At 36.8% G+C, this 23,559-nt stretch overlaps 1 protein-coding gene and 1 pseudogene across 10 annotated transcripts in view; one reads left to right on the top strand and one right to left on the bottom strand.

Annotated features, from left to right (window-relative positions):
- ERC1 (ELKS/RAB6-interacting/CAST family member 1) overlaps positions 1–23,559 on the bottom strand; it is a 342,335-nt gene that overhangs the window by 132,802 nt on the left and 185,974 nt on the right. The window lies entirely within an intron of this gene.
- On the top strand, positions 8,628–9,356 carry LOC110218656 (elongation factor 1-beta pseudogene; annotated as a pseudogene).

Genomic DNA, 23,559 nt, shown 5'->3' with positions numbered 1-23,559 from the left:
GTACAATGTATGGCTGTGAAGTTGGACTATAAGGGAAGCCGAGTGTTGCAGAATCACTGCTTTCAAACTGTGGTGCTGGAGAAAACTTTTAAGAGATCCTTGGACAGCAGGTAGGTCCAATCAGTGAATACTTAAAGAAATTAATTCAGGCAATTCACTGGAGGGTCAAAACTAAAGCTGAAGCTTAAATGCTCTGGCCACATAATGAAAAGACAGGTCACAATGGAAAAGACTCTGATGATGGGAAAGACTGAAGTCAAAAGGAAAAAAGGGGCCAGCTAGGTGGCACAGTGGATAGAGCACTGGCCCTGAAATCAGGAAGACTGAGTTCAAACTTGGCCTCAAATCAAACACTTGACACTTACTAGCTGTCTGACCCGGGGCAACTCACTTAACCCCAACTGCCTTTAAAAAAAAAAAAGGGAAAGAGAATAGCAGAGACTGAGATAGATACACAGTATCACGGAAACAAAAAACATGAACTTGGACAGACTTCCAAAGACATTTGGGGGATAGAAGGGTCTGGTGTGCTGTGGTCCATAAGATAATGAAGAGCTGGATATAAATGAACAACAACAACAAATAGGGAACCACTGTTAATTTAGAAGTTTTGAAACTGCCACTGGTGGGGCTGTGACTGAGCACCAATTAAGGAAAAACAGGTAAGAGTAAGGATCCAGGTAAAATTAGATAACATGAATCTGTGGCAGACTTCTTCCAGTGGCGTTGTCCAGGGCAGGGCTTCTTAAACTTTTTCCACTCATGACTCCTTCATCACTTCTTAAACTGTGGCTTGTAACCCTATATGGTCGTGACCCACAGATTAAGAAGCACTGGTCTAGGGAACAGAAGCAGAGAAGGGAGAAGGTGAGGAGAATCCAGGATTGATGATTAGAAGGTCATGAACAGCAATAGGACACAAGACAATAATCACTGTATAATCTATGTAATCTATGTAATCAATGTATAGTTCAACAGTGAGAAGATGAAGAAAAGAAAGCAAGAACATCACTGTGAATGACTGAGAAAAATTAAAACTACTGATCATGGGAATTTAGGGAGCTGATGAACTGAAAGGTACAGTATTTGAGGGGAAATAAACCTATGAAAGATTTTAGAACTCTCATCAACTCAGTGACCAATCATTACTTTGAAAAACTGATTATAGAGACTTCTATACAAAATAACTAAAAGATACATAAAATATCCAGGATCTATCTATCAAAGCACACAAAACACTCACATAGTTTCAATTACAAAATGTTTCTTACAGTAGAACTAAATAGCTGGAAGAATATTCAATGCTCATTGCTGGGCCATGCCAAAATATAAAAATGACAATATTATAAAAATTAATTTATAGTGTTAATGCTGTACTAATTAAATTATTAATAAGATGTTTTAAATGACTTAATAATAACAAAATTCAGTTGGAGAAATTAGAGATCTAGAATATTAAAGGAAATAATGAAAAGAGAAAAAGGGGGAATGACACTTTCAGACCTCAAACTATATTGTAAAGCGGCAGTCATCAAAATCATCTCAAATTGGTTGAAAACAAAAAGGGGGTAGATCAATGGAAGGGATAAGTGAGAAAATATAAACAACAGAACTCAATAAATATGAAATCATAAATTACTTAGGAAAAACTCCCTATATGATACAAAACTGTTGGGAAAATTGGAAAGCAGTCTGCCAGAAAATTAGGTTTAGACCAAGATCATATGACATATGACATAATACATTTTAACTGGATGCATGCCCTTAATACTAAAGATCACACTATGAAAAATTTAGAAGAGTAGATCATATACCTCTCACAGCTTTGTCAACGTATCTATCAGACTCATTGATTTTTTTATCTTCTTTAAAAACTGTTTTGTTATATTACCTCCAAAACAAAAAAGCAAGCAAACAAAAAAAACAAGGAAAAGTAGATAAAGTGAAAAGCACTACCCTTATGGTACCAAAAGCCATACAACTATAGGTAACAGGATTATAACGGCAAATGAAAAATGAATCCCTGAGGCCATCACCTTAGATATCTTAATCCTAACATTTAGTGATATTATACCCAACTATAGCAAAAAAAGGCAATAATACTGATATTTATATGACCATAGGAAATAAAAAATGAAAAAAAAATCGCTACTCTAGAGTATGATAGCAGCAGAAAGCTGGGATATCCATCATAAAGCAATTATCAACGAATCTGAAAATTGGTGAGATGAAAGAAAATTATTTTAAAGTTCCTATCCTTGTAGGTTTTTGGGGGACAGTTTTAGTCTTTGCCAGTTATTATCTACCAGAGATAATAAGTTTATCTATACTTCTTCCTTTTCTGAACTTGGAAAGAACTGAGGGCTACAGCAGTTGGTGTTTTTGAAGCCAAACCTTGCAGAAATAGGCTTTCAGGACCAACATCAACCAAAAGGTTCTCAGCTGCTGGCAATGACCCATAACTTACCCTCAGCAGAAGATCCCATTAAGATTTCCACATGTTTGGCAGCCCAAAGCCAACATCATTTCCATTGTTCCACTGATTCATTTGCAGTTTTGCATAAACTGCTACTTTGTTTTGGCTCCAAAGATTTTCTCTTATGATATATAAAATGCCCTCTCTCTAGTGTCTATTAAATAATTACATCATTACTGTATTGTAACCAAGAAGAGGATTAATGACTGAGTTTTATTTTAATATAGCTGTGATTAATTCCTATTTTATTTAATCTGTTAACTTTGCTAAAATTCCAAGGTCTGGCAATTGGAAAGCAAACACTGTACCACTGTGCTTGAGCCATTATACACTTGGAGATTTGTTTCATGCTTCATTTGCCATAAAACTCATAAAATTTTAGTCCAAAAATCAAGACTATTTCTGCAGGCAAAGGCACAAATGTTACATATGCTTTTCATTTTTACTCATATCCAGTAATTCAATAATTACTTCTATACATGCTACTATTACAAAATCATGATTCTAATTGGAATTATCAGCTGCACATCATTACTATCTTTGTTTCCCACACAAGGTAATTTGGCCAGATACAGAGACATGGACTGTGCTTCTGGATCACAGACAAAACAACCAAAAAAACAAAATTTTTTTTAAAGTCAACACATAAGACTTTTTAAACATTTTCAACATATGATTTTTTCCCTATAAACTCAAACTTACATAGGCAATTTTAACATATGATAGATTAAAGTTCAAAACTGCCTATGATTTCAGCACTTCCAAAAGTTTATCACTGACTCTGGAAAATGGGAAATTAAGAAAAGCATAGACTTTTTCACTTCTTCCTAAAAGAAAAAAACTTAAACCAATATAAAAGAATACCTAGAAGAGTTGAAAAAGTACCTCTAGATCCACGGTATTATGACATAATAAATCTACACACCTATTTAATTTTTAGAATTCTATCACCAAAGCCCATAGTCCCAATTTTATGGTATTCATGGTGAAAACTGAAGCAAAATGTTCAGTGGGAGACTAAGAACAAAGATTCCTGAGATGAAGGGAAGATGGCAGAGCAGGAAGAAGTAGTACAGCGAGTTCCCCCCCAAAACTCCCATACACAGAAAAAACCCCACCCATCCAAACAGATCTAGAAAATGCAACAGATACACTTCTGATAGGGAAATCTAAGAAAAAGTAACGATGAGTCATTTTTCCAGTTCACGTAGGCATAGGGAGACATGGGACGTCTGTGGACACTGTGGCCTGGTGTAGCATACAGAATATTCCAGCAACCAGGGAGTGGCTGAGAACAAGGCAAAAGAGTCCTAGACCTTTATGGGGCACCATCAGAGAGACAGGTATGAACTGACACTATCCAGTTCCCAGTCACAGATCCAAGGATGAGCAAAATTATGCCAGAGCACTAAAGTTCTCCACCATGAGTACAAAGATAGGCCCTAACATGAAGTCCAAAGTCAGGAAGTAGGCTGGAAGAATGAGCAAAAAGATAGTATCACAATAAAAAGTTATTATAGTTACAAAGACACTCAAGATACAGACAGAAGATGAGAATGATTCCAAAATATCTACAAGCAAAGCCTCAGAGAAACACACAGCTTGGACACAAATTCCACTAGAATTCCTGGAAGAAATGAAGGAAAAATTTTTTTAAAAAGAGTTAAAAATATTTTTATCAACGAAATGAGAGGAAAAAATGAAAAAGAAATGAAAGCTATGGAAAAAAGAATTGGAAAGGGTCCAATTTATACCTTGGCATAAGAGGTACAAAACTCCTTGAAAATAAGAATGAATCAAATAGAAACCAATGACTCTATGAAACAAGAAATATTTTTAAAAGGTCAAAAAATTTTTAAAAATCCAGAAGAAAAATAAGGTATCTTCTAGCAAAAACAGCTGATCTAACAAACAGATCAGAGAAAAAAAAATTAAGAATCACTGTACTCTCTTGAACACAAGAGCTTAGAGGTCGTATTTCAAGAAATCTTAAAACAAAACTGCCAGATTTCTCTGCATCAGAGGGCACAGTGGAAATAAAAGGGATCCACCAGTTACATCTTGAAAGAAATTCCCAAATGAAAACTCCAAGGTATGTTACAAACCAAATCCAGAGCTTCTAGGCCAAAGAAAAAACACTGAAAGCAGCTAGAAGGAAAGAATTAAAGAAATGAAGGGTCAGGTCAGGATCATTCCCAATTTAGCAATCACTGCTATAAAGGAGAAGAGAGCTTGGAATACCATAGTTCAGAAGGCAAAGGATACATAGGCTTTCAGCCAAGAATAACTTACCCGGCAAAACTAATCATATAATCCTAACCATAAACAAACATGAACTAATAATGAAAAGAACTAAACAAGGATAAACTGCTTATTTTCTAATGTGGGGAGATGATACAAGTGGCCCTTTGAACTTTATCATAAAGGAATGTAAATAGACTAGGCCTGGGATGGATCTGTTATATCTTGATGGTCTTAAAAGAAGAATGGAAAAGGAGGGAAAGAATAATACAATGGGGGTGGGGGGTGGGAGAAGGAATGTTAAGGAATATAATCTCGGGAGCCAAGATGGTGGAGTGAAAGCAGTGACTTGCTTGAACTCTCCTCCAAACCCCTCCAAACACTCATAAAAAATGGCTCTAAATAAATTCTGAAGCAGCAGAACCCACACAAAGACAGAGTGAAACACATTTCCAGCCCAAGACAACCTGGATGATTGATCAGAAAGGTGTATCGCGCCGGGTTGGGAGCGCAGCAAGGCGTGGGTATGCAGGCTGCAGCGTGGGCGCGCAGGCCTCAGCGAACCTGGAGCAGACCTCAGAGGACTGAATCTCGGGCAGCTGTGGAGGTTTCCAGACTCTTCAATCCACCAATGCCAAAGACAACTCAGAAGGTCAGTGGGAAAAGTCTGTTTCAGTCAGTGCTGAGAAAGGAAGGCAGGGTTTCAGCTCCATTCCCCAAGAGCGTGGCCCTGGGGAGGGGCAGCTGCTTCCCGAGCTTCCAGCCCACACACTGAGGGGGAATCCAGTGGCTGATCAGAGAGGGATTGCAGGGATCTTTTTGCCAGTGCTGAGGCAGGAATCTCTTGCTTTGCCCATGTTTGGATCTAGGCCACAGTTCTGGGCAGTGGTGCTGGGGTGAGGAGGAGCCCTTGCACGGTAGAGCTTGTAGTGGCTGTGGAGAGAAACCCCTCCTCAGAGTTACAGGACAGAAAGGACCTACTTGTAGTCGCAGGCCAGGAAAGGAGTAAACACCTCTACCCTTATCATACCACCTTGGAAGAACTGAAAATTTACAGGTCCCTACAAGTATCTCTGAAAACAGCTGTACAAACCCCCTGAAGCTTGGGACAGTACATTCTCCACATTGGAAGCAGATTCGTACCTTAACAAAGAGTTTAAAACTCAAGTAATTGGCCAGGATCATGAGCAAACAGTGCAAAAAGAGTCAGACATAGAATCTCACTTTGGTGAAAAAGAAGATCAAAATATACAACCAGAAGAAGACAACAAAGTCAAAGCTCCTACATCCAAAGCCTCCAAGAAAAATACAAATCAGTCCCAGGCCTTGGAAGAGCTCAAAAGGGATTTTGAGAAGCAAGTAAGGGAAGTAGAGGAAAAACTGAGAGTGATGCAAGAAAATCATGAAAAACAAGTCAACAGCTTGCTAAAGGAGACCCAAAAAAATACTGAAGAAAATAACACCTTAAAAAATAGCCTAACCCAAATGGCAAAAGAGGTTCAAAAAGCCAATGAGGAGAAAAAGCAAAATTGGCCAAATGGAAAAGGAAGTCCAAAAGATTACTGAAGAAAATACTTCCTTAAAAATTAGAATAGAGCAATTGGAAAATAGTGACTTTATGAGAAATCACGACACAGTAGAACAAATCCAAAAGAATGAAAAATTAGAAAACAATGTGAAATATCTCATTGGAAAAACAACTGACCTGGAAAATAGATCCAGGAGAGAGAATTTAAAAATTATTAGACTATCTGAAAGAGCCTAGACATCATCTTTCAAGAAATTATCAAGGAAAACTGCCCTGATATTTTAGAACCAGAGGGCAAAATAGAAATTGAAAGAATCCACAGATCTCCTCCTGAAAGAGATCCCAAAGGAAAACTCCTAGGAATATGTAGCCAAATTCCAGAGTTCCCAGGTCAAGGAGAAAATATTACAAGCTGCCAGAAGGAAACATTCAAGTACTGTGGAAACACAATCAGGATAACACAAGATTTAGCAGGTTCTACATTAAAGGACCGCAGGGCATGGAATATAATATTCTGGAGGGCAAAGAAGATAGGATTACAACCAAGAATCACCTACCCAGCAAAACTGAGTATAATCCTTCAGGGGAAAAAATGGTCATTCAGTGAAATAGAGGACTTTCAAGCATTCTTGATGAAAAGACCAGAGCTGAATAGAAAATTTGACTTTCAAATACAGGACTCAAGTGGAACATGAAGAGGTAAACAGGAAAGAGAAATCATAAGAGACTTATTAAGATTGAACTGTTTACATTCCTGCATGGAAAGATGATATTTATAACTCATGAGACCTTTGTCAGTATAGGGTAGTTGGAGGAAAAAAATTATATGTATGTATATGTAGATAGATAGATAGAGGGCACAGGGTGAGTTGAAGATTAAGGGGTCATATCTGGAGAATAAAATTAAGGGATGAGAGAGGATTATACTGGAGAAGAAGAAAGGGAGAGGTAGAATGGGGTAAATTATCTCACAAAAAAAAACAAAAAGAAAAGTCTCTTACAGTGGAGGGGAAAGGGGAAGGTGAGAGGGAATGAGTGAATCTTATTCTCATAGGATTTGGCTTAAGGAGGGAATAACATACACATTCAATTGGGTGCAGAAATCTGTCTTACCCTACAGGAAAATAGGGGGAGAAGGGGACAAGAGAGCAGGGGGATGATAGAAGGAGGGCAGATTGGGAAAGGGGGTAATCAGAAGTAAATACTTCTGAGGAGGGACAGGGTCAAAAGAAAGAATAGAATAAATGGGAGGGCAGGATAGGATTAAGGGAAATAGAGTTAGTTTTTCACAACATGTCTACTATGGACGTGTTTTGCATAACTGCACATGTACAACCTATATTGAGTTGCTTGCCTTTTCAATGAGGGTGGGTGGGGAGGGAGGAAGAGAGAAAATTTGAAACCTAAAGTTTTAAAAACATGTTTAAAAAAATGTTTTCACATGCTACTGGGAAATAAGAAATACAAGAAAGGGGGTACAGAAGTCTATCCTGCCCTACAGGAAAATAGAAGGGGAAGGGGATAAGAGAAGGGGAGAGAGATAGAAGAGAGGACAGACTAGGGGAAGGGATATTCAGAATGCATGACATCTTGGGGTGGGGGGAAGGGGGAGATGGGGTGAAAATTTTGAACTCAAAAACTTGTGGAAGTGAATGTTGAAAACTAAAAATAAATAAATTTATATACACATTAAAAAAAAGGAATATAATCTCAAATAATCATGCAAGATGTAAGGGCAGCTAGGTGGATAGAAGGCCAGGTCTGGAGTCAAGAAGACTTGAGTTCAAATCTGGTCTCGGACACTAGCTGTATAACCTTGTTTACCTCAGTTTTTCATGTGTAAAATGAGCTGGAGAAGGAAATGGCAAACCACTCCAGTATCTTTCCCAAGAAAATCCCAAATGGGGTCACAGAGAGTTGTACATTACTGAAATGACAGAACAAAAACACATGAAGTAAACAAGGAGGAAGCAGCTGACAGGTGAAAGAAGGGAAGAATACAAACATATTGTTGGGTAGAAAAAATATATTTCAACAGGGAAATAGGAGGGAAAGGGGAAAAAGGAGAAGGGGGATTTAGACGGATGGCATAGTAATGGAGCAATCAGTTCTAAGCAAAATAAACTGTAAGGATGTACAAATATATTTATAGCTCTTTTTGAGGTAATAAAGTATGAGAATCTAAGGGGGTGCCCATTAATTAGGGAATGACTGAACAAGTCATGACTGGTAATATAAATGTGATGGAATACTATTGTGCTATAAGAAACTATGAGGGTTTCCTTTTTTCAGTTGGCGGCCAGCACTAGCACTCCTTTCCTGCCCTGCACTCAGTTTCTCTATCGCCACCGCTGCCTCTTCCCGGTTCCTCCCACCACTACCATGGGCTTCAGAGATCTCAAGACACCTGCGGGCCTGCAGCACCTCAACGACTTCCTGGCAAACAAGAGCTACATCGAGGGGTATGGGCCATCCCAGGCTGACATTGCAGTATTTGAAGCTGTCTCAGGCCCACCACCTGCCGACTTGTACCATGCTCTTCTTTGGTATAACCACATTAAATCCTATGAGAAGCAGAAGGCAAGCTTGCCTGGAATAAAGAAGGCTTTGGGCAAATATGGGTCTGCTGATGTAGAAGATACCACAGGAAGTGATGGAGCTACAGAGAGCAAAGATGATGATGACATTGATCTGTTTGGGTCTGATGAGGAGGAGGAAAGTGAGGAAGCAAAGAGGCTAAGAGAAGAACGCCTTGCTCAGTATGAATCAAAGAAATCAAAAAAACCTGCAATTGCTGCCAAGTCTTCTATCTTGCTGGATGTAAAACCTTGGCCTGATGAGACAGATATGGCAAAATTGGAGGAAGGTGTCAGAAGCATTCAGGCAGATGGCTTGGTCTGGGGATCTTCTAAATTAGTTCCAGTAGGATACGGCATCCAGAAGCTTCAGATACAGTGTGTAGTTGAAGATGATAAAGTTGAGACAGATATGCTAGAGGAACAGATAACTGCCTTTGAAGACTATGTGCAATCCATGAATGTTGCTGCCTTCAATAAGATCTAAAAACCACCATCCTCAAAAATTGCATTTAAATAAAAATATTTGCAAGCAAAAAAATTTAAAAAAAAGAAACCATGAGGGTTTCAGAGAAATCTGGGAAGACACGTATAAACTGATGTAAGGTGAAATGAACAGAACCAGAAAGAACAATAAAGACAACAATATGGAATATGGTAAAGACAAACAACTTATAAAGAATTAGGAACTCTGATCAGTGTAATGACTAAGCACAATTCCAGAGGACTAATGATGAAATATGCTACCTACCTCCTGATAGACAGTGAAATACTTACCATGCAACATTAGACATTTTTGATTAGACTTTTTTTTGGACGTGCACACATGACCAATGTAGAAATTTGCTTTGTTTGACTCTAAGTCTTTGTGACAGGGGCATATTATACCTCATGGTACCATCCTAGTGGTGCCCTAAAGAGTATCTACATTTTGCCCTTTTGTTCCAGTAATCTGGGTTGTTTTCTTTTTGTCATTTTTTTACAATAGGATATTCAGGTTTATGTTTCCTTACGGTTTTTTGGGTACCAGAATATGGTTATATTATTTCTCTGTCTCCTATTTTCCTGCTCACTAGTTTTTGACAGTAGATATCTCACCTGGTCTTCCAGTTTTGCTATCAGTTGACGTTCCTCTAATTTTTTTTTAATTGTTATTCTATAGGGGCAGCTAGGTGGCGCAGTGGGTAGAGCACCAGCCCTGGATTCAGGAGGATCTGAGTTCAAATCCGACTTCAGACACATAACACTTATTAGCTGTGTGACCCTGAGCAAGTTACTTAACCCCACTGCCTAGCCAAAAAAAATAAATAAAATAAAATGTAAAAAACCCTTACCTCATACCTTATTGTTATTCTATCTTTTGAATCTCTAAGCCACGTTTATTGTATCTTTTTCCTTCAAAGTGTCTAAAACTCAACTGAGGTTTCCCAACTAATCTCTGAACTATTTACGGTTAAACCTTCCACATTGCGACTTTCCCTATTGCTGTTCTGATTATATCATGGATTACCATAAGAAATTAAATGGGAATTTTGGAGGAGTTTTGCAGAAACCTCAGATGACATGTGAAAGCCAGCAGCAGATGACACAGAAAAAGTTTAGAAACTCAGAAATGAATAAGATATAGTGTATAGTATTATATAATATCAACATATTTTATCTTTTAATACCCTAATTTAGACTTCTTCTCTGGTACGAAGGGAGGGCCAAAAAATTTCACATGGATTTTCCAGATTGTGGGGGTGCCGCACCCCTAACCCTGGAAATGTGGAAAGGATAACTGTATTCTAAACCTATCTCTTCCTTCAATTGTCTTATTGGGCATTCCAACACATTAATCAGGAAATAAACATTTATTAAGTGCCTACTATGTACCAGGCACTGTGCTAAGAGCTAGGGATATAAATATAAAAAACAGTTCCTAATCTGAAGGAGCAATACTGGGAGGTGGGGGGTGGGGGAGCAGGGAGGAATTTGGAAGTGGGGAAGTGGGAGAGGAGGGAAGGTACTCAGCGTAGCATCCAGTGCAAAGGAGTGCAGTTGGTAAAAAATGAAGAGATGGTTGGTATGAGAACATCTATCTTCTTTGCTCTGTCCCAAAGCCTCTAATCAGAGGAGTAAAGGGATCTGAGGGTACTGATGAGGTGTGAGTACCAAGGCTGATACCATTTAAAAAGATTATGATAGATTCCAGTAGGAGACACCACACTGACCAGGGAGCAAGCCTGGGATTAAAGACAGTCAGTGGAGGCAACTTTGAGGAAAATGATCATAGGCAGCGGAGACGAGAACCATCTGCTCCATATTCAAAGCTTCTCAGGCCTCTCTGTGCAATGTCCCAGGAGGGATTTCAGTTCTGGCCACTTACTTTCACTCAACAAGCCTCACGGTCAGTCCTTTTCTGGAGTTTTAGTTGTAGTTATTGCGAAATTCTTTTCTTCTAGAGTTTGATCCTGGGATTATCTTACTCTAAAATACTTAGGTGTATTTGGAGGTGTTTTGGTTTCTTTTCTTATTCTTTAAGTCTTTCCACTAGTTCTTTACCAACACCACACTCATTTTATACAGGCCTAACTTCTGAACCCTTAATTCCCCACTGAGGAACAGAGGAATCAAGAGGAGAATCAAGTAAGGGAGGCAAATACATGTCTTTGCTGGTTGTCCATCTAACAGGAGTTATTTCAGTCACTGGTTAAGTCAATGAGAGAGTTGGACTAGATTATCCCTGAGTTTCATTCTTGTATTATTCTATAATATTTTAAACCATGATCTGAATATCATCAGGAATATTCACCCCAAATCAAAGTCTTATACAACAAAACATAAACGTTCAGAATGAGTCCTTTCAACCAGTGACGTATCATTTTTAAATATGAAAATCAGAGTATTAACAATGACATCTGGTAGGATAGCAAGAACATGGGAAAATGCCTGGATTATAGCTGGTATAGATGCTTAGCTATTTATGTATCATAGTAATGACATCTCTTTAGAAGTTTCCTTCTATGAAATGGTTTGGGGAAAGTATAACAGAGCTGAAAGAGTACTTCTTGGGTCCTGGAAAGAAGCTGAGAAAAAAAAAGATTAATGTGAGTACTTTTATTAGCCTTTCCCCAATTCAGTGAAAAAGGAAGACTCCTAACTCCATCAGTGCCTTACATGTAAGTGTGTAATAAATAATTATTGAATGCCCAATTTCCACAGCTATCAGTGTAGTGTAAATGATTTTTATATGCATTACTGACAATCTTCTTTATTTCAGTCTCTCCCTGCTCTGATGCATTCTGTAACAAAAATTTTCTTCTATGAACCAAATACAGTGTTAATACCTAAAGCAAGAAATGAGAATGAGAACCAGCAGAGAATTAATATCATTAATGCATACTGATTTGAAAACTTCAAATAAAATCCTGGCAAAAACCAAAAAACTCTTGTAATTTGTCCCCCCAAAACGCACTGTTATCTAGCTAAATTTCTAATAAGGATGGCAAGGAAGATTCAACATCAGGAAATCAACATAATCAATCATAGTTAAAACAAAAGTATCCACAGACACATGATTCTATCAATAACTACAGAAAAAGCCTTTGCCAAAGTATAACACTCATTTTTGCAAAAAAAAAATACTACAAAACATATGCATAGGAGAATGTTTTGTAATGGATATTTTCTGTTGGTGTCCAGATGGGATTTAAAGATATTACTGTTCACATAACATTGTGTGAATATAATACAGTGCAACATAGTATCTTCCCTTGGAACTATTAGCCCAAATTTCAGAAATACTTAGTTATTTCCAAAGCAATTCTCAAGCCACTATTTTAATAATTTGTCTTAAAATGACGAAATGTGCACAGAAGGAAATAGTGGACTTCACATTCTTATGACTGCAACTGAAAACCAAAATTTCTCAATGTATTTTAAGTCAAATCCCAAATAAAGAAATTATAGATTTATTAAAATAAGCCCATAGTAGAGACAGACTCACTATTAGGACTGGTATTGGCTACCAGGAGATGCTCTATTATAGAAGAAAATGGCTTTATAAATGGCACTGGAAATTTCATACGTTTTAAAATGAAAACAAGGGTTTGGTGGTTATTAGTATGAAATAGGATCCTGTTCTGTTATGCTTTGGAAAGTGAAAAAGTAAGGATGGTAGAGTACATAACAATGAAGCTTGCTATGCTGATATTGCTTTGAAAATGCAGGATTTGAGGATTTTGAGTTTGGGGAGAGGAAGTAATTTTTTGGACATGGTCAATATGGGAGTGAATTTTGCTTGACTATGCATATTGGTTACAACGGTTTGGTTTGGTTTTACAAAGGATGGATAGGGAGCTGGATGGAACTGAAAATAAATTGTTGTTCACTAAAAAAAAGATTAAAAAAAAGGAATATATATTCTCTTTTCTCAAAAAGTAATATATAAAATCTAAGCCATCCACAGAATGATTCTGATTTCAGCCTCTGCAAGTATAAAAATATTAAAGAATTCTATGGAGATCAAAGATTGATTTATAGAAAAAAGAGGGAAAAAGAATGGTAGATGAGAATATAGGCTGGGCCACCTCAAGCTCATATCATAAAGAACAATTTTTTTTCAACATCAATCAAAATCAATTGCCCCTTCAGTCTCTTGATAATAAACATTAAGTGACTTGATTAGCTATGTTTGGGGAGGATAAAGGAAAGGACTGATTTATTTCCTTTTTTTAGGGCAATCAATCTATATAGCCTGACTGACAGTAGCTGAGTTTTCTCAAAATACTGAGTGATAAAAGAGATGCGTCACTAATGAACTCACCCATGTTATAAATTGTCTCTTAGACTGAACCTGCTCTTGAGACTATTGGTACATGGAGCAGCATCAGGGAAGAACTGAGCATTTTCCCCCAAATAGTACCAAGTTAAAACTTCTAACTATCAGCATCCTGAGAAAATATTTCAATGGTAGGTATGTATCTAATAGTTTGTATGTGATGCTTATATAATTAGATGCTTTTAACAAATGGAATTTTTCAAGATAATTTCCAAGAAGTATTTAATAATCTAATAAACAAAATAAAATTAAATGAAAACTGACTACTAAGTAGTATAGACCTGATTAGGATATGAACATTTCAAGCTAAGACATGAGGCTTCTCTCAACTCACTTGTAATAATTTACATAATTTTTCATCAGATTAAATCATAATACAGAATTGATTTCTAACAAGGCAAACACTTTGTTATTTTTCCAAGTCAGTGGCAAAAAAAAAAAATCTAATTCCAGTAATTTATCTTCTTTCTAGCTGATCTTAAAATAATTGGAAACACAAAAATGCAAAGAAAACAGAGGAAAAAAAATGAAACACAACCTCAAGTAGAGTAGTGAGGATACAAAAGCCCTATATGACCATCTTTCCAGAAAGCCAGGAGCTATAAGAACCCATTTCCATTCATTCCTTCTTCAACTTTAATGGGTTGAGCAATTACTGCCCTGAACAAGCTCTTTTACCACCTGGTGTACTTTTCAGCAGTCCATTACTTTCCCAGGCTTGTCATGGCTCATTTAAATGGTACAGAGAAGCCCCTCTATGAAGCTGTTCCTAGGGCTCACTGAGTTTGAGATATGAGATGCGGAGGTGTTTATCATGAGGTAAAATGAAACTATGAAGCACAGTAGTAAGAGCAAGCTGGAAACAAAGTTTTTTTAAGAGAAAAAAAGTGCAAAGAAAAAAAGCAACCTTTATAAGATTAAAAAAAAAACATCTGGATGAATATGAATGTACTAAGGAGAAGGAAGCAATGACTCATCCTACACAAATATTAAGGGAAAGGCTATAGTCTTCTTTTATGACAAATAATATTTAAAAGGAAGACAAGAGGGTGAGAGATAAACATATCTTTTCATCATAATTCTGATACATCTAATTCAATGCAGTCCGTGGACCAATTATTCTAATCCATCCTATCCCAGCAGCAATGAAAAGAATTATATAAACTGATTCTTTGCATAAAGGACTTGGCATAGTAGCGGTCTAATTAGGTAAAAATGAAAACATAGGCTATGAACTCTTTATGGAAATAAAGAAGTGAGTACATATTCAGGGCAGCAGATGATGCAGCAGACACAGCCTGAGCCCTGTGAGAAGACTTGAGTTCAAATCCAGCCCCAGACACTTATTAGATGGGTGACTCAATTTCCTCATCTGTAAAATGGGGGCCATAAAAAGAACTACCTCCCAGGGTTGTGAAGATCAAAAGAGATAATTGTAAAGCATGTAGCACTGTGCCTGGAAGACAGTAGACACTATAAATTGAAAAGAGGAGAGAAGAAATAACAGAAAATGGAAAGTAAAAATGTTTCGTGCTGGAACTCGCAAATGTTCAATCTCTACACACAAATTTAAGCTTCAAATATCATCTGACTTTTGTCATGAAATAAGTCAGCATGGATTGTTATCATGACAGTGATGGCTTCACAATGGGCTCAGTTGTTATATCTAAGAGTACAAGATTTACAGTCCCCAAAGGAATCAAAACTTACTCCTATTCCTCTTTGCTATTATAGTCCCAGGTTGCCAAGATTCAAAAACACAGAGATGGATGCTATACCTTTAATGAAATCACAGAAAATCTGTAGGACTGTTTAAAAATAGATATTCAATTTTACTTTATTTTCAGTTCAAAATTCTCTACTTCCCCCATCTATAAAGAAAGCAAGCAATATAAAAACCATTACAAATATGAAGTCATGCAGAACAAATTTCCACATTACCTAATGTTCAGAGAAAAAAAGAAAAGAAAAAAATATGCTTCAATCTTTTTTGTGAGTTCATCAGTTTTCTATATGAAGATATATAGCATTTTTCATTATGAGTTCTTTGGAATTATAGTGGGTTTACTGTGTTGATCAGAATCACTAACTTTTTCACAGCTGATTATCTTTACAATATAGCTGTTACAGTATAATTTTTTCTCCTAATTCTGGTCACTTTACTTTGCACATTTCATATAAGACTTCCCAGGTTTTTCTGAAACTATCTATGTTAATCATTTCTCATAGCACAAAAGTATTTCATCACATTCACATACCATAATTTGTTCAGTCGTTCCCCAAATAACAAGCATTCTCTCAGTTTAAAATTCTTTGCCAATTCAAAAAGTGCTGTTATGAATATTTTTGTACATATGAGTACAGAACTAGTAACAGTACTGCTAGGTCAAAGGATATGCACAGTTGAATATTTTTCTGGGCATAATTCCAAATTGCTTTCCAGAATGACTGCACCAGTTCACAACTCCATCAATGGTGCATTAGTGTATCCATTTTCCCATATGCCCTCAAGCATTTTTCATTTTCCTTTTCTGTCATGTTAGCTAGTCTGATGGGTGTGACAGGGCACTATAGAGTAGTTATAATTTGCATTTCCCTTAATTATTAGTGATGTACTACATTTTTCCATATGACTATTGATAGATAGCTTTGACTTCTTCCTCTGAAAACTGCCTGTTCATATCCTTTGACCATTTATCAGCTGGGGAACGGTTCTTATTCTTATAAATTTGGCTCAGTTCTCTATATCTTCTGAGAGATGAGGCCTCCATCAAAGAAACTTGGTGTAATTATTCTTTCCCAATTTGCTATTTTTATACAATTTTAGCAGTATTGGTTTTGTTTGTGAACAACTTTTTAATTTTATGTCATCAAAATTATCCATTTAACCTCTTGTGAACCTTTCTATCTTTTGTTTGGTATGAACTCTTCCCATATCCCTAGATCTCACAGATAATTTCTTCCATGTTTCACTAATTTACTTCTTGTTTTTTCTTTTTTTTTTTCAGTGAGGCAATTGGGGTTAAGTGACTTGCCCAGAGTCACACACCTAGTGTTATGTGTCTGCAGCTGGATTGGAACTCAGGTCCTCCTGACTCCAGGGCCGGTGCTCTACCCACTGCGCCACCTAGCCACCCCTACTAATTTACTTCTGATACACCTTTCATGTCTAAATCAAATAACCATTTTGAGCATATGTTAGTATGTGGTGTGAAATTTTGGTCTCTGCCAGACTACTTTGCAGTTTTAGCAGTTTTTGTCTAATACTGAGCTCTTGTCTAAATAGCTTGGGTCATTGGGTTTAACAAACACTAGGTTACTGTGCTCATTTGGCGTCTGTATGATATGTACCTTATCTGCTCCAAGGATCAACCTCTCTATTTCCTTATCTGGTACAAATTGTTTTGATGATTACAGCTTTGTAATACACTCTGAGATGTGGTATTGCAAGGCCCCATTCCTCCCCATTTTTTTTCCCATTAATTCCCTTGATAACGGAGACCTTTTGTTTCTTCAGATGAATTATGTTGGGTTTTTCTTCTAGCTCTACAAAGAAATTCATTGGTCGTTGGATTGGTATGGCACTGAATGAGTCGATTTATTTAAGTAGCATTGTTATTTTTATTATATTGATTTGGCCTACCCATGAGTAATTAATATTTCTACATTTAGGTCTATCTGTATTTGTGTGAAGCCTATTTTTGTTAATTGTGTTCATAGAGTTTGTGTGTACCTTGGCAGGTAGACTTCTTATTATTTTATATTCTCTGTGGTTATTTTAAACATAATTTCTCTTTCTGTTTCTTCCTACTGGGTTTTGTTGGTAATATATAGAAATACCAATGATTTGTGTGAGTTTATTTTATATCCTGCTACTTTGAGAAAGTTGTAAATCGTTTCATCTAGGTTTTCAGTTGACTCTTTAGGATTCTCTAAGTAAACAATTATATCATCTTTAAAAAGTAATAGCTGTACTTCCTTATTGCCTATGTTTATTCAATTTATTTTTCTTGTCTTACTGCTATAGCTAGCATTTCTAAAGCAATAAAGAACAATAAAAGTAGGGGGCAGCTAGGTGGTGCGGTGGATAGAGCACCGGCCCTAAAGTCAGGAGGACCCGAGTTCAAATCCAACCTCAGATCAAACACTTGACACATACTAGCTGTGTGACCCTGGGCAAGTCACTCAACCTCAATGGCTTAAAAAAAAAAAAAGAATAATAAAAGTGATAATGGACATTCTTGCTTCACCTAAAAAGGTTTCTAGTTTATTCCCCTTAGAAATAATGTTTGCTTTTAGTTTTATTTTGTCAAAAGCTTTTTCTGCATCTACAGAAACAATAATTTTGTTGTTTTTTAAAATTAATATGGTCAATTATGCTTATAGTTTTCCTAATACAGAGGCAGCCCTTACATTTTTGGTATAAATTAATCTTGGTCATCATATATCATCATTGCAATATATTGCTGTAATCTCATTGCTAGTATTTTATTTAAATTTTTGCATCAATATTCATTAGAGAAATTGGTCTACAGTTTTCTTTCACTGTTTGACTTTTTGGCTTAGGTATCAAGAAAAAATAATGTCACAGAAGAAATGTGCCAGGACTCATTCTTGATTTTTTCCAAATAGTTTATATAATATTGGAATTAACTGTAGCAGCCAGGTAGATAAAGTGCCAGACCTGGAGTCAGAAAGACCTGAATTCAAATACGGCCTCAAACACTTCCTAGTTGTGTGATCCTGGGCAAGTCACTTAACCTTGTTTGCCTCAGTTTTTTCCTCTGTAAAATACGATGGAGAAAGAAATGGCAAACCTCTCCAATATCTTTGCCAAGAAAACCCCAAATGTGATTATGGAGAGTCAGATATGACTAACTGAATAATCAATAACAACTGGAATTAATTGTCCTCTAGATGTTTGGTACAATTTGCTTGTAGATTCATCTGATTCTGGGTTCTTTTTTTCTAATGAAGTTTATTTATGGGTTCTTTATTAGACAGGGTTCTATTTTCAGTTCTGTTCATCTGAGCAATTTATATTTTTGAACAAATATTCAACCATTTCATTTAGATTGTCACCGCAATGCCAAAAATAAATCATTCAATAAAAGGCCTTTGAAGCATAGATTAGAAATTAATTGGAAACTAAGTAACCTATTCCTAAAATGGGTCAAAGAACAAATTATAGGAAGTCAATAATTTCATTAAAGATAATGACAGTACGGAGCAGCTAGGTGGCACAGTGGATAGAGCTCCAGTCTTGGAGTCAGGAGGACCTGAGTTCAAATATGGCCTCAGATACTTAACACTTATTAGCTGTGTGACTCTGGGCAAGTAACTTAACCCTGATTGCCTCACCAAAAAGCAAAAAAAAAAGATGACAGTGAGACAGCATACCAAAATTTATAGGATGCAACCAAATTGGAATAAAGTTGGGCAAAATAGCCCCTAATAATACTTTTTATAATTGCACCTTCATTGCTTGTCAATTTCCCCTTTTTCATTTTTGATACTGGTAATCCAGTTTTCTTTTTTAAATCAAAGTAGCCATTGCTAAATGTATTTTACTGTTTAGTTTCTGTGTCTCTCCTTCTCCTCCCCAAGGTAACTCTTAGTTTCATTTATTAGTTCAGTAGTTTTTAGGGGCAGCTAGGTAGTACAGTGGACAGACTGCCTGGTGTGGACTCAGGAAGATATGAGTTCAAATCTGGCCTCAGACACTTACTTGCTGTGTGACTGTCGACAAGTCACTTAACCTGTTTCCTCATCTGCAAAATGGGGATAATAATAGTGCCTACTTCTCAGGGTTATTGTGAGAAGCAAATGAGATAATAAATGTAAAGTGCTTAGCACAGAGTCTAGCTCATAGTAAACACTATATAAATCTTAGCTATTATTATTTCAATTTTATTTTCAGGCTTTTTATTTTCATGTTTAATTGCGTGGGGTTAATTTGTTGTTTTTGTAGTTTTTTTTTAGTTGCACGCACAACTCAATCTGCTCTTTCTCTTTATTGGTGTAAACATTTAGAGATAAAAAAATTTTCAGTATTTCTTTGGTTGCATCCTATAAATTTTGGTATGCTGTCTCACTGTCATCTTTTTTTTTTTTTGCTTTTTGGTGAGGCAATCAGGGTTAAGTTACTTGCCCAGAGTCACACAGCTAATAAGTGTTAAGTATCTGAGGCCATATTTGAACTCAGGTCCTCCTGACTCCAAGACTGGAGCTCTATCCACTGTGCCACCTAGCTGCTCAGTACTGTCATTATCTTTAATGAAATTATTGACTTCCTATAATTTGTTCTTTGACCCATTTTAGGAATAGGTTACTTAGTTTCCAATTAATTTCTAATCTATGCTTCAAAGGCCTTTTATTGAATGATTTATTTTTGGCATTGCGGTGAGAAAAAACTACATTTAATATTTCTACATTTCTTCATGTGTTTTTGAAGTTTTTATGGTTAATTTTTGTGATTGTGCTATGCACTGCTGAGAAAGAGGTATACATCTTTCTATTCCCATTCAATATTCTCTGGAGGTCTAGTATGCTTTTTAAAAATTCTCTCTCTCATCCTTTCTCTTAACTACTTTCTCTCGTACATTCCTGTTGGATAAGATTAATTTCATGGATGTATATGTATATTCATCCCTCCTTAAATCAGTTTCAATGAAGAGTGATGCTGAAGTGTTGCCCACTGTCCCTGTCAATTCCCCTATTATATTATTGTATTATTTCTATTGAAATAATTATATTTCTATCATATATACTTTTTTGCATACCTCATTTATCTAAGACATTGTCCAACATTCCTCTTCTGCCTTTCCCTTGTTCCCAATGCATCCCTATTTCTCACCCTTACATTCATCTTCTGAGATCATCCAAACGTAACAGAATTATACTCATGCCTTCTAAGCAGAGTCCCTCAAACAGACCTAGTGATGATAAACTTCTCATGCATCATCTTACCTTATAGGAATGTAAACCTTGTTTAGTTCCTTATGACTTCTCATTCATATTTACCTTTTTCTTTTTTCTTTTTCTTTTTTTTTTTTTAGTGAGGCAACTGAGGTTAAGTGACTCGCCTAGAGTCACACAGGTAGTGAGTGTCATGTGTCTGAGGCTGGATTGGAACTCAAGTCTTCCTGACTCCAGGATCGGTACTCTATCCACTGCACCACCTAACTGCCCCCTTATATTTACCTTTTTCTTAAGTCTTGTGTTTAAATGTCACATTTTCTATTCTGTGGTTTTGATTTGAGATACTTGAAAGTTCATTACTTAATTAAGTAATCCATTTTTTCCCTTGCAGGATTTAATACTCAATTTTACTCGGTAGGTTATTCATGGCTGTTACCCTACATCCTTTACCTTTCAGAATATAGTATTCCAAGATAGTGTTAGCCACCAATCTTGTGTGATCCTTACTGTGGTTCCATTACATTTGAAACTCTTCTTTTTGACTGCTTACATTATTTTCTTCTTTACCTAGGAATTCTAGATTTTGGATAATATTTTTGAGAGTTTTCTTTCAGGAAGTGACTGGTGGCTTCTTTCAATATCAACTTTGCCCTCTGGTTTGAAGATATCTGGGCAATTTTCTTTTCAAACATGAGGTCTAGGCCCTTTTCTTGTTCATGGCTTTCAGGTAGTCCAATAACTATTAAATTGTCTCTCCCTGATCTATCTCCCAGGTCAGTTGTTTTTCCTATGAAATATTTCACATTTTCTTCTATTTTTTCCATTCTTTTGACTTTTATTGTTTTTTGATGTCTCATGGAGTCATTAGCTTCCACTTGGACAATTCCAATTTTTAAGGAGTTATTTTCTTCTAGGAGGTTTAATAAGTCTTTTGCCATATGGTTAATTCTGGTTTTAAATTCTGATTTTTAAATTTTTTTCAGTATTTGTTTTTTGGTACCTCTTTAATCATTTGGTCAATGGAGTTATTTTGAAAGTATTTTTTTTTGGTAGCTCTTTTTACCAAGTTGTTAATTCTCTTTTAACAATTTTCTAGTACAGTGGTCATTTCTTTTCCCAATTTTCCCTCTACCATTCTTGTTTGATTTTTAAAAAATTTTTTTGCTCTTTTTAAAAAAATATCTCTTTCACTTTTCTAAGAACTGTTGGATTTGTGTCCAATCTGCATGTTTCTTTGAAGCTTTGCTTTTCAGTGTTTTCAAATCACTATCTTCTTTTGTGTTTGTGCCTGTTGTCTTTTTGTTTGCTCATTTTCCTAGTCTACTCCTTAACTTTGGACTTTAAAGTGTTAGCTTCTGCTCACTCTTGGGGTATGTGTTGGCAGGGGGTGGAGGGGTGGGGGGGTAGGTTGGGTTTTTGTCTTTCTTGCTGCTTTCACAGCTCAGTTTAGGGGCCTTTAAGTTGTTGCTATTTCCAAGCGGTATGATTTAGGGAGTATGTTCACTACTCTCTTGGTCTACTTTCTGAAAATTCCTGACCAGGTTTTGGTCTGTTGGCCTGTATATAACTGAGTTTCAGTAGATTGCTACTAGACTCAATCATAATTAGCCTGTAGGTTTGTTCTGCAATTTCAGAGTGACTGAACTATTGGTCCCACCTTGGTTTGGGTCTCTTGCCCTCATATGTGTGGGGCTAAAGAGAACTGAGTTTCCACTTTGTTCTTAGGATCAGAGCCACATAGCTAACTTGCTTTCTGCTCTTTACACAGGAAAGGCCTCTACTGCTCCTCATAACCACAACAGCTCCTCTCCACCCTGGAATCATGACCCAGAATTGGGTAATAGACAACAGAGTTGCCAGATGGCATTTGCTATACCTCCCAGTGTTAGTACAGAGGTCCCCTGGCATCTTTTTCTGCCTAGCTGTTTAGTCTTTTTACTGTTCCTGGGTGCTGGGCTGCTCCCTACTGTAGCTTCCAAATGCTGCTGCACTGTGCTGTGCTCCCAGGGAACTGCCCACCCCAGCTGTCTACACACCTACCTTACTGGGCTGGAAAATGACTCACTGTGACTTTTTCTGGTCTTTCCTCCTCAGAATTCAGTTTTAAGCACTTTCTAGGTCATTGTAGAGGAGGTTTTGGGGGAGGTCAGGCAAAATTACTACTTCTCCCTCCACCTCTTGACTCTGTCTCTTTGCTGGATCTTCACAAAGTTGAACAAATTCCGGATTGGACAATTAATTGACAGCTTGCTTCCAGTGACTCTGGGCTTCCACTGGTATTGAAAATGAACTTTCTGCTATCATGTGAGGCATCACAAATAGATTGCGGAACAGAGGAGAGAAGATAAGTAGGTAGCGGCAGAGTACACTAGAACAGGGACCAAGCCTAACTAGTAGTAAGTAAGGGCATGTCATTTTTTTTTTTTGGCAAGGCAATGGGGTGAAGTGACTTGCCCAGGGTCACACAGCTAGTAAGTGTCAAGTGTCTGAGGCCAGATTTGAACTCAGGTCATCCTAAATCCAGGTCCACTTTTCTATCTACTGTGCCATCTAGCTGCCCCAAGGGTATGTAAAATTAAAGTCCCATGAACTGCTCTTTTCCACATTCTCCCTGAGCACAGAGGCAACTCTGGAGGACAGCTACATTGTAACCTATATCTTCTCTAAATGTTTTCCATGTTTCTTTATTGCTTGATATTACTAATAAATTACATGGTCATTAACAATTATTTTGTCTAAGCCGATAAATTCATAGTTTGAGATTGAGAAAATGGAAAAGACACTATGGGGAAGAAAAAAAATTCTCCAAGTTCATTTACAGTTGGCAGGCTGACCATATCAAAGCTTTTGTAATTCTAGTAATTAATATGTATAGTCCAGAGTATACCCACTAGATTGTCTTGGAAACTATCTCTTCAACAGCCTCAAGTAAACACCCAGAAGAGAGTTCTCTTCACCTAAGTCACTGGTACTGAAAAATAGTTGAATATCAGAA

This window comes from Phascolarctos cinereus, unplaced genomic scaffold (genome assembly GCF_003287225.1).
Source record: "Phascolarctos cinereus isolate Bilbo 61053 unplaced genomic scaffold, phaCin_HiC Scaffold_1;HRSCAF=81, whole genome shotgun sequence".
Classification (NCBI taxonomy): domain Eukaryota; kingdom Metazoa; phylum Chordata; class Mammalia; order Diprotodontia; family Phascolarctidae; genus Phascolarctos; species Phascolarctos cinereus.
Note: the sequence above shows the minus strand (reverse complement) of the source record. Positions and strands in the feature narration are given on the sequence as shown.